This window comes from Wyeomyia smithii, chromosome 2, assembly GCF_029784165.1.
Source record: "Wyeomyia smithii strain HCP4-BCI-WySm-NY-G18 chromosome 2, ASM2978416v1, whole genome shotgun sequence".
In the NCBI taxonomy this organism is placed as follows: Eukaryota; Metazoa; Arthropoda; class Insecta; order Diptera; family Culicidae; genus Wyeomyia; species Wyeomyia smithii.
The window spans coordinates 161,215,912-161,228,153 of record NC_073695.1 but is presented as its reverse complement, the minus strand read 5'-3'; the positions used below and the strand labels follow the sequence as shown (position 1 = coordinate 161,228,153).

General features: G+C 40.8%; 1 long non-coding RNA gene across 1 annotated transcript; it reads left to right on the top strand.

Annotated features, from left to right (window-relative positions):
- Positions 1-3,918: 3,918 nt before the first annotated feature.
- On the top strand, positions 3,919-5,856 carry LOC129724013 (uncharacterized). The gene is made up of 3 exons (XR_008727860.1): positions 3,919-4,071; positions 4,592-5,263; positions 5,332-5,856. It is a non-coding gene; the product is annotated as an uncharacterized LOC129724013 (long non-coding RNA).
- The last annotated feature ends 6,386 nt before the right edge of the window (positions 5,857-12,242 follow it).

Below are 12,242 nucleotides of genomic sequence, written 5' to 3'. Positions count from 1 at the left end.
ATCAAATACCACCCAATATGGGTATTTCCGGAATTGTTATGACGCACTGAAGCCACAAATCGACCTCAGACATTTTGAATTGTAAGATGGCAACTTCCGGTGTCTGGAAAACAGCCGAACATGACCAAATACCACCCAATATGAGCGTTTCTTTAACCAGATTGACGCACGGAGGCCAAAAATTGTTCCCAAATGCCATTTCGAAATCCAAGATGGCGATTTCCGGTTTCCAAAAAACAGCGGCAAATGAACAAATACCACCCAATATGCGTATTTACGGAATTGTTATGATACACTGAAGCCACAAATCGACCAATCGACCTCAGACAACATTTTGAATTGTAAGATGGCAACTTCCGGTGTCTGGAAAACAGCCGAAATGACCAAATACCACCCAATATGAGTGTTTCTTCAACAAGAATGACGCTCAGAGGCCAAAAACTGTCCCCTAATGCCATTTCGAAATTCAAGTTGGCGACTTCCGGTTTCCGAAAAACAGCGGCAAATGACTAAATACCACCCAATATGCGTATTTACGGAATTGTTATGATGCACTGATGCCACAAATCGACCTATCAACCTCAGACAACATTTTGAATTGTAAGATGGCGATTTCCGGTGTCTGGAAAACACCCGAAATTGACCAAATACCACCCAATATGAGTGTTCCTTCAACCAGATTGACGCTCAGAGGCCAAAAATTGTCTCCTAATGCCATTTCATTTTGAAATTCAAGATGGCGTCTTCCGGTTTCTGAAAAACAGCGGCAAATGACCAAATACCACCCAATATGGGTATATCCGGGATTGTAATGATGCACTGAAGCCACAAATCGACCTCAGGCAACATTTTGAAATATAAGATGTCGTTTTCCGGTGACTGGAAAACAGCCAAAAATGACAAAATACTATCCAATATGAGTGTTTCTTTAACCAGAATGACGCTAAGGGGTCAGAAATTGTCTCCAAATGCCATTTTAAAATCCAATATGGCGACTTACGGTTTCGGAAAAACAACCTGAAGTGACCAAATACCACCATGTGTATCACCGAATCCAGAATAATGCAAGGAGCTAAAAATTGACCTCAGATACTGGTATCTTCATCTTCACTAAATTGTAAAATGGAAACTTCTGGAAGACAGCCGAAAATAACCGAATACTACTACATATGGATATTTCCGTAATCGAAATGATGTATAGAAGCCAAGCATTGACCCCGGACACCATTTTGAAGTCGAAGATGACCACTTTAAGTTTCTAAAAAACAACGAAAATAACTGAAATGCATTCAATATATTTCCGGAATAGAGGTGATGTAAAAAAGCCAAAATTCGAGGATGTTGTCATTCCGACAAAACCAATCATTTCAAATTATATAAACAAATCGCATGGAATCAATGAATTTGAAATGTTTAAAATTTTTAAATTGAACACTAAAATAGGCGAGACGAAGTTTGCCGGGTCAGCTAGTAGTTAATAAAATGCATTTGAAGCTAAAAAAGTATAGTGACCATTTTGTCGTAAAATAGTGACTTTAGTGACTTTTTAGCGTAAATAGTGACTTTTTAGTGACCAGGCTCAAAATAGTGACAAAGTCACTAAAAAGTGACTCGCTACTAGCCCTGACTATTTGGCAAGGACATAAATAAACATGTGAAAATTTATGTTTTTCTCATATTTTTAAAAAATAAAACACCGGGAAATTTTAATAAATTTCATCGGGAAAACCGGGAAATCGAAAATTGATTTTGAGTGGCCACCCTGAATTCGCTTTAACTGCTGTCAGAACGATTCTATTTCGCTTTCATTCGAACCATTATAGTGCAGTTGGCACCCTAAAATGGATAGTTGCGCAGCGAATGTTGAGCCAGTTTTGGCGCACTAATACATGAGCTTTGAATGTAGACAACTGCCTAGCATCTCTTTAGATTACGTCGTGAGTCGCAGTATCGTTTCATTATTCCAGGTGTTGGCACTGACCCAGTGGAGTGGATAAATTCGCTATCAGTTATACGTTTTTGGTAGAATGAATTTCATTGGGTGGTGGTATAATATACCACATATTATGTTGGCGGTCTGAATGTGGATGTATGTGACAGTACTTTTCGGCTTTGTCATTAACCACTTCCATTCTTTTTTGACGTAGAATTACGTCTTACGGCAACATATACAGGGGACCAATTTCATTACAGGGATCCAATTTCAAAAACCAAAAACATCGAGAGCGTCACAAAAATTGTCCATTTTCAACCGTTTTAAGCTCAGTCAGTTTCCAACCGACTTTCGTCATTTTTGCAGTAATCGAATGGAAAATCAACCAAGCACCCGTCCAAATGCAGAAAGTTGTAATCTGATTGTTCGAACGATTGTACTATTGAAAATTGTCAAGCCTTGTCGAAACGCAAATGTCGACCTCTGATTGGTCGCACAATGCTTCTTTCCCTAACAAGGTCGACAGAATATACCTAGTTGACTAAGAATGCGCGCTTTGTGTTTTATGTATAATTCATTCCATGATTGTGCCGATACCACACGGACGTTGGTTGCGACTTTAGTCACACCTATTTTTTCAGTTATCCCATTCCACAGAGCGGATATCGCGCGCTCTCTGGACCATGAAGCAAGAGCATAATGAATGGTTATTACTAAACTGCAACTTTGATTGCAGTTTGATGCTGCTGCAATTGCTCAGCAGTGTGTTGTATTTACGATACATTGATACCGTGCATCACAAGCGGTATATGCGAAACTAATCCGATTCCAAACAGAAAAGTTCAGTAAGTTCTGCTCACGGTGCTGAGTCCGTTTCAGAAAATTTATAACACTTCATTAACAAGGATGTAACGTCTTGAAGAAGACGGTTATTGCTTGACATCACAGCAGAATTTCCACCTTCATACTAATGTCTACCGTACTAATGTCCATGCGACACGGGGAAGGAAACATTTTTTCCTTCCAAGCCGCGCAACACGACACAATACATGTTATTTTTTTGCCTCCATGAGAGTGCTATCGGTCCGGCTCGACAGAATGTCCACAAGAAATCATTTTTGTACATCCGTGCTATGGAACTGAGGAAAAACTTTAAAACTAGAAATAAAGGTGGAGCTTATCAAATGATCGCTCTGAGCCAGAATTAATGAGGTGTATTTTTTTCGAACGTTGTAGAATGGCATAACTGGAAATAAAATTAGTCACACCTATTTTTCCAGTTATCCCATTCCATAATATACCCAGCAAAAATATTATACGAAACATATACGGAAAAATATATCGCTTCACACCATTAAAATGATTAACCCTAATCGAGTGTATTCCCAAAGCTTTTGCAAAATTTTATTGACATAAGACAGGCTGTCGTGATTCTACGTTAACCTTGCGGTCGTTTCTTATAAACAACCTCTTCCACTTTTTTTTTCTTTTGCGGTTGCGAGCGAGGGGCAAGACAGTGAGTAAATTTGAATTTTCAGGAGTTTTTCTGAGCAAACCAGAAAAATAAAGAGTAAATCTGAGTAACTCTCGTATCTCTGATTATCCATCCTCAAACTTTTTTCCCACCGCAATATACATCTTGGCTTGTCATTCACATGATGCTTTAATAAAAGGTTAATTCATATGGCATCGGGTTTAAAAAACAAAATCCAAATAAATGCGCGATTCCTGTAAAACTGAATAAATTCCTCAATAAATTTATCATTTAAAATAAATAATACCGTGACAGTTGAAACTGGAATTTACCGGCTCTAACTAGGATCGTCAAACGCCTTTGAACAATAAAATATTTTCAACCTGAGAATTTTCACCAACAAGCATACAAATGTGCATACCTCTCATAAAACATGTTGGTTTGTTCCCACCAAATAACCTCACCTTATTTAAAATGTCAAATTCTTACGATGCTGTTTGTGATTTGTTGTTTACACGAACGAAGGCCAGTTCAATGTATAACTACTAGCGAATTTCTTTATTCCACGGGGTTAGTGCCAACTTTCGTGTGGAATAAAAAAACGATCTCGATCTCGATCTACGATCTAAAGCCTTGCGTTGGTGTCCGTGAGACTATGTGCAATGTAAACATAAATAAGGCAATCCACAAGACAGTTGCGATCAGCTGATTTCAGTCTGTTTTCAACTTATGACAGCTTTACGTATATTCGATCGGTCGCAACTTGGATGCAACTCCAGAAGCGTGAAAAACAAATGTTATCCGATCGGTTGCTCTTGTATTGCGGATGCCAATCCTAAATACAACAATAACAAATCATTTTTGATATTATTGCCGACATTAAAAGATTTCTGTTTTGGTCGTGTTTTGGTTTTGCAGCTTGAAAAACAGCAACAATAACAAACGCATCCGTATATTTTTCCACTACGTCGATGACCAAATACGCCACCCGACTCCTGCTTGTTTTCGATGGCTCACTGAAAATTCTGATTAAAGCACTTTCGAACTCGGAATCGAAATCGGAATCCAAATCTAAATCCGATTCCATTAATTCCATAACAAATACCTTTGCTGCAGCAATTATTTCTCTCTGCGTTCCATGATTTCACTGCACAGGCGACAACACATTTTTCTTTTGTTTTCAGCATCACCCGCGTGTTTTGACCGTTTTGACAGATACGATGTAATAGTATTGGTGAACCCACTCGCAAAACTGACAAAAATCACAGTGCGAACCTGTCTGTTTTGCAGGCGCTTCCAGGTCAAAACTGGGTCAATATCGAGCGAATAAAGAAGGGGTTTGACAGCAGTTAGTGCGCTTTTAGGTCAAAACGAGGTGAGCTGGTGGAATAAAGAAATTCGCTATACGATTCAGTGCGGGATCAAATAATCGGCAACGATAAGTATTTCTACTGCATTCGCGAATTTTTCGTCGGACTGGCATCAGATTATCAATGTGGATTTTCATCAATTCATTCCGCAGAATTAGTGATTTCCTTGGTGAGTCAAGTGTGCGAAAAAGGGTTTAATTTTCCAGCTATCAGTGGACTATATGACCAAGAAACGGAGGATTTATGGACTGAACTTTATGTGACCATCGACCATCATTATTTAACTCGCCACAAAACCGAGCAACCAGTCTATATATTTGCCTGCAGTCTATCGACGTTGTCTTCAATTTACTAGATCCTTCTGCAAAAAGGTTTCCTGATGCAGGATGATGTGGTCGTCAAAAAATGTCCTAAAAACACTCCAGGAATCTAACCATTTGAATATTCCGCTAAATTTAAAAATAACGAAACATTACTTGCCCACAAGTGAGAATTTTACAGGAATCTTTTGTTGATCGCGTGTTATATAAGCTGTTTATCATATTTTATTTTAGAGAATTCAAATGGATAATATTCGCCTGTCCGAGCACTTGATTTGAGACAACCCAAGCACTAAAGATCCTTTAAAAGGAAGTAGAGGAATGTGTTTCTGTGACGGCGCCCATGTTCGAAATGTTTCGTGACTGATATTTAATAGTTTAACGCACTACTTGCAGAACAAGACACCGCGAAAGGGGTGTAAAAGTTATACAATATTGAATCGATAGCAACTGAGAGATTAACATCTCAAACTCCTAATCGGATTCTACGCGGTAATAACGGATCACGATCCGTTGTCAGTTACGAACAAAGTGCTGAACATGTGCTGCTAGAACATGGAAACCGTGCCCAAAACAAAGCTGGCTTCAAACTGGAAAAGGAACTAGCGAATGGTACCGAGCAAGAAGCACGACCTTTTCTAACCAAACACGTCGCGGGTGAACTTCAGAATCGATATGAGTAGATGGGGTCCCAAACTTTCGTCATCGAGCAGAAAAATATCTGTTCTGTGGACGAAGCAGGCCAAAAGGCTTGTCGTAGTGAAGCATGTTGTTATAAATAAATAAATAATATTTGAGATAGTGTACTTAAAATAAATTTAATTTATTGTATTAGTGAAATACACTTTTTTTTCCTTCACATATTTGTGAAATACACTTGATCAATGAACTTTGCGATTTTTTTTACTGAATGTGTTCATCCTTAGTATTCTTCTGCTTGCAGTAGAAACAAAACTACCGGTTTGTTCGCTTTTGTTTCCTTGCAATGTTGAGTGGTCCACTGCGTTTTGTTGGAAGCGACGAAGTCGATCGGAAGACAACTGTTGCCGACCTTGTGTCAACATCCACAATATTGTACATTTGTTAATAGTTTTGATTCGTCCATTTGTGTCTCGTATTAGGAAGGTGTGCTTGTTACCAGGGGCGGACGAAGGCTGATTTGAGCTGCAGGCGAAGACTGATTTGGCCCCCCCCCCCTTCAAGTTTTTATTTTATATGAAACGCATTTTCTATAGACTCGAAAATTTGATTAGACAGCATGTGTTGTGTTAACAATTCAAAAATTACCTTTTCATGCTTTCAATGTTGCAAATTTTTTTATCGTTTCCAACATATCAATTTCTTGAAGCACCTGTCTTTCTATCGATATCATCGCCAAGCCACACAAACGTTCTTGCGACATGGTCGATCGTAGTTACGTCTTTATAAGTTTTAATTTTGAGAAACTTCTCTCGCCACTTGTTACTTACTTACTTTACTTTACTTTACTTTTAAGGCAACAGACCGATTATCAATCCAGTGCCGAATCCAGAATACGTCGCCATGTCACTCGGTCTTGGGCTGCTATCCTCCAATCGCCCCTAACACCTATATCGCGTGCATCCTCGTCGACAGCACACATCCAACGAGTGCGGGGTCTACCCCGAAGTCGACGACCTCTATCGGGATTTCTGCTAAATATAGCCTTCGCTTGACGCTCATCCGGCATTCTCGCTACATGCCCAGCCCACTGAAGCCTGCCGTGTTTCATCCGCTTGACTATATCCGCCGATTCGTATGCCTGGTACACTTCATGGTTCATGCGTCTGCGCCAAACACCATTTTCTAGTTTGCCGCCAAGGTTTAAAAAAAAACCCTACGCTCAAAAACACCAAGAGCTCGCCGATCAGCCTCTTTCAGCGTCCATGATTCATGGCCGTAGAGAGCCACCGGAAGAATCAGTGTCTCATAGGATGCAAGTTTTGTACGGATTTGCAGACTGCGGGACCTTAGCTGGTTACGTAATCCGTAAAAGGCCCTGTTTGCGGCTGCTATCCGCCTCTTTATCCCACGGCTAACCTCGTTGTCACATGTCACTAATGTTCCCAGGTAAATAAATTCGTCGACTACTTCAAATGTTTCCCCATCTAACACCACCGCAGCACCAACCTCCAACGGACTACCACGCACTCTGCCAGCCACCATGTATTTCGTTTAGGCAGAGTTTATGACAAGCCCTAATCTCGCAGCTTCTCGCCTGAGAGGTACGAAGGTCTCTTCCACTGCTCTACGATTAATACCAATAATGTCGATATCATCCGCAAAACCTAGAACAAACAACAATATCGCACGCTAGCCTGGGGGCTAATGCGGTCTCGATCAACTAGATTAGTTGAGAGAATTCTTTATCGATATTGTTTTTCGGCACACTTTGCATGTTGTAGGATAAGTACAACGACACACCGTGCCCCAGTGCTGAGTCGAGAAAATTTTTCGCTCGAAAAGTTCCTCGACCTGATCGGGAATCGAACCCAATATCACAACCGTGTGGGAGAGCTAGCCGACCGACATCGCTAACCACAGAACCACGGGGACCACCTAGAAGCGTGTGCGATTTCGTAATGATGGTGCCGCTTCTCTGCACACCAGCTCTCCGTATAGCACCTTCCAATGCGATGTTGAACAATAAGTTCGACAGCCCATCACCCTGCTTTAAATCATCTAACGTCACGAAAGGGTCCGATATCTCACCGGCTATCCTGACGCTTGATGTAGAACCTTCAAGGGTGGCACGTATGAACCTAATCAGCTTTGTTGGGAAGCCATGTTCGAACATGATCCGTCATAACTCATTTCTCTTGACTGGATCGTACGCTGCCCTGAAGTCTATTAACAGATGGTGCGTCTGTAAGTTGAATTCTCGAAATTTATCCAGGATTTGTCGCAAGGTAATTGTGGTCCTCGATGTCGGTCGGCTAGCTCTCCCACACGGTTGTGATATCGGGTTCGATTCCCGATCGTGTCGAGGATCTTTTCGGGCTGGAAATTTTCTCGACTCAGCACTGGGGCACGGTGTATCGTTGTACTTATCCTACACATGCAAAATGTGCCAAAAAACAATATCGATAACGAATTCTCTCAACTAATCTAGTTGATCGAGACCGCTATTAGCCCCAAGGCTAAGCGTGCGATATTGTTTTTTGTCGCAAGGTAAACATTTGGTCCGTCGTGGAGCGTCCCCCTCGAAAACCGCATTGGTACTCGGCAACAAAGGTCTCCTGCAACGGCCTCAGTCTGTGGAACAGAATGCGGGAGAGAATTTTGTACACGGTATTGAGAAGAGTTATGCCCCGATAATTGCTACAGTCCAGGCGATGACCTTTTTTGTAGATCGGGCATATGAGACCCTCCAACCATTCCGAGGGCAATTCTTCATCAGACCACACTCTCAGCATGATCCGATGGATGGCACGATACAGCTGTTCGCTCCCGACTTTGAAGAGTTCGGCGGGAATGCCGGCCTTCCCAGCTGCCTTGCAGTTTCTCAGCTCTTTCACTGCTTTCTTCACCTCGTCCATGGATGGTGGATCCACAGCTTGACCATCATCCTCAATAGTCATCCTGCTCCTTTCGACTCCACTGTTTCCCTCACCGTTCAACAGCACACTGAAGTGTTCCTTCCAACGCCTGGCCACCTCTGTTTTATCGGTTATCAGGTTCCCCTCCCTATCGTTGCACATGACAGGAGCTGACACGTTTCGATTCCTAATTCCGTTGACCTTCTTGTAGAAGCTCCTCGCATCGTGCCTGGAGAAGCAACCTTCCGCCTCCGCAAGAAGACGCTCCCAATGCTGTCGTTTCTTCCGGCGATGGAGTCTCTTTTCAGCGGCTCTAGCATCTCGATATCTACCCACGCTCTGACGAGTCACAGCCGTGGCCAACATGTGACCCCTGGCGCGGTTCTTCTCCTCCGTCACTCGCTGGCACCCAGCGTCAAACCACTCATTGGACGCAGCTGCCGCAGTTGTACCCAACACTTCTCGCGCTGTAGTGCTCATCGAACTGTGGATGTGTCTCCTGCGCTTTCATTGTATGTTTTTTCCAGGAGCTCAAAGAACACCACTTGTTACACTAAAGGGTAAAGTGAGTAAAATTCTCAAAGATACAAAAACATTTGAAAAAGTATTAATCAGTTGATTTTTTGTGATGTAGTTTAACGCATTCATTGGAGCCGTCTCAGCTGGCAACATAGGTGATAAAATAATAAGTTCTTGGTGCATTTCATGTCCATCGATGTCACACTCTTTCTTGTGTGTGAGGATTTTCTGTAAATGTAGACAACTTTTCTCTAACTGATCTGTACTACAACCCATTAAACTGTGAATATCATACAAGAAGCTGAAATTGTCACTGTGATTTTTCATTAACTGGAATCGATCATCGAACGATGCAATAGCTACATCCAATACAGAATAGAAGAAATTCACTTTGAAAGAGATTTTTTTCGATGTAATTGGTTCATCTGACTGTTCGTATGCAAACTGTTTCTTTATCATTCTCGGCCGAATTCGTGTTTCTGTTTGAAACTCCGGATTTACTTCAAAAATGTCGGCACGTTCTTTAGCATCAGTAATGACGCTATTCAAACCTTCATTTCTTATATTTTTTAAAAAATTTTAAACGCTGCCTATCAAGTCTATAGTGTTTTCGAGACTGCTATTTATTTTTTGAAGGTACTTACTCACTAAGTTGATTTTGAAAAAAAATTGAATGCCAAGCTACTAAACTGCATAAGAATTTGATTTTTTTTAATTTTTTTTGCTAGGCTTTTTGCAGTATTTCTTGCAAACGCATCTTGCTTCAGATCCTCGATTGCATCATATAGGGCATAATAAATTTCTCCTATATCAAGCCTCAAGGGAGTGACAGCATCAATTCGACTTTCCAACGCGGTTCACTCAGAGGGTCTACCGTAAGAAAAGTAATGTGTTTTTTGAACGATGAGTTGAAGCAGAAAAGAAGTTGAAAATTTCTTGCACGACACTGAAAAAGTCAACTGCATCAAAACATGACTTGGCACCATCGCTAACAACAAGATTGAGAGAATGGTTGCTGCATGGAACGGATTGATTTTTACAAAAATTGATTTTTACAAAAAAAGTTTATGATAATTAGTTTAAGAGATTATGACAGATCTCGACGTTTCATGCATTTCTAAGACCATTTTTTTCAATATCGAACATTTAACGAACTACCTGTGCATTTTTTATCGGCCGAAAAAGTGAAACTTTGACCGCTTCGAGGCACCACTTTTCGAAGTCCGACTGAGCTGAAATTTTGCAAGAAGACTGTGGTATGTGGAGTGTTAGTACAACGTTAGTACATGAAAATGTGGATGGTCGCGTCGCACGTGAATAAAAATCCTGCTAGAGAGAGAAAAAATTTCCTCGTCGCTTAAAACATAAACACACGCATTAGCCGTCTGTTTGCCGCCCCTCGATGATTGACGAGCAGGCGACCGCCTGCTTCGCCTACGCGTTAATCCGCCCCTGCTTGTTACCAACTCTACTACTTTGCAAGTTTAGATTTTCGTAACAGTTGGCGAACAATTCACTTGCTTCGTAAAGTGGAGTGCTTGAATCATCATAATTTACCCCATATTCTGATCCAGAGCAACATTCAACTGTTGAGCTTGAGCATGAATTAAACTCGTTGAAACCGCAGTTTTCCTTATTCTGTTGGTGATTAAACCCGTCCTCTGTTTTCGATGTTTTATCTGTACTCTCTTCGTCGTCTGATACAAAAAAGCAGTTTTGCCCTTCAACAAATTCAGTTGTGTCTGGTCTGATTGGTTTTACATTTATTGAATCGGTTAAGTCAATGCTTTCGTCATTCAAACCAAGGCCCAGTAAAACGTGCCGAGCAAATGACAATGCTTTTTCCACCGCGTTTTTAAGGTCCTCATTTGATGGCATTGACTGGTCGTTTTGTTTAACATTCGTTTTTAGCAGCGCTGAAAAATTGACGTTATTTCTCTGTTTGTTCATTACGCACATTTTCATTTGAATTCGCCTTAGTTTTTCTGTTAGCTCTTTAACAGTAAATTTAACAACGATCTGGATGGTTGTAGACATTGATCTTAATTGACGAAATAAGTTTTCAAATTTTCATGGTTCTGAAGGCACCATTTTCTCCATCCACGTACAATAAAATTTACCACCCTGCGGAAAAACGACAATTTCTGTATTTCTAATGAATATACGCATAAAAAATACAGTTGTAGTGTTTTGTTTTGGAATAGCTTTTACAATAGAGAACCTTTAAATTAGGCTTCAATGTAGTCAAACAAACAATATCGCATGCTAGCCTAGATGGCCAATAGCGGTCTCGATCAACCAGATTAGTTGAGAGAATTCGTCATCGACATTGTATTCGACACATTCAGCAAGTCGCAGGATAAATCGTACAAAAATTACGTAACGCTCTGGATAGGGGGGAGGATTTTAGACCTCCTCCCCCCTATGTAACGATAAACGTTTAATATGACTCTCTTCATAAAATTACGTAATGGTAATGCCGAACAACTTTTAAAATTTCACGAAATATTACAGTTATATACTGCCCTTCCAAGCATAGTTGTCCCAGCGTGCATAAGGTTTGTATAGAACAAGGGACTACACACTTAGATTTAATTGCCGAGAACTCAACAGCTGATAAATTCAGCGAAATGTTCTACAAACTTTCGGCAGAATTTTCAAGAACTTCGGCAAATGAAATGTCAATACTTGCTGGTTTACGGTAAATCGATATATTTGCTGAATGTTCGTCGAAATATATTGCTGACATTTGTTGAAAACTTTGCCGAGCCCAATCAGCTGTTGGGAAGTTTACCGGGATAAATTAAGTGTGTACTATGATTGGAACGGCAGTATAACTGTCTCAACTATCCCGTCTCCCCCATATGTAACAATATGTATCGAAGACTCAACCACTCCCCCCCATTCATGCTTTATGCAATTTGTGTACCATGCCTAAATACAACAATACACCGTGTCCCAGCGCTGGGTCGAGAAAATTTTCAACCAGAAAATATTCAGTTGCGGTTGCTTTTTGAGCGGTAAACTTAGGTAGTCTTTTTTGACACTGGACTGTTTTATGAAATTTGT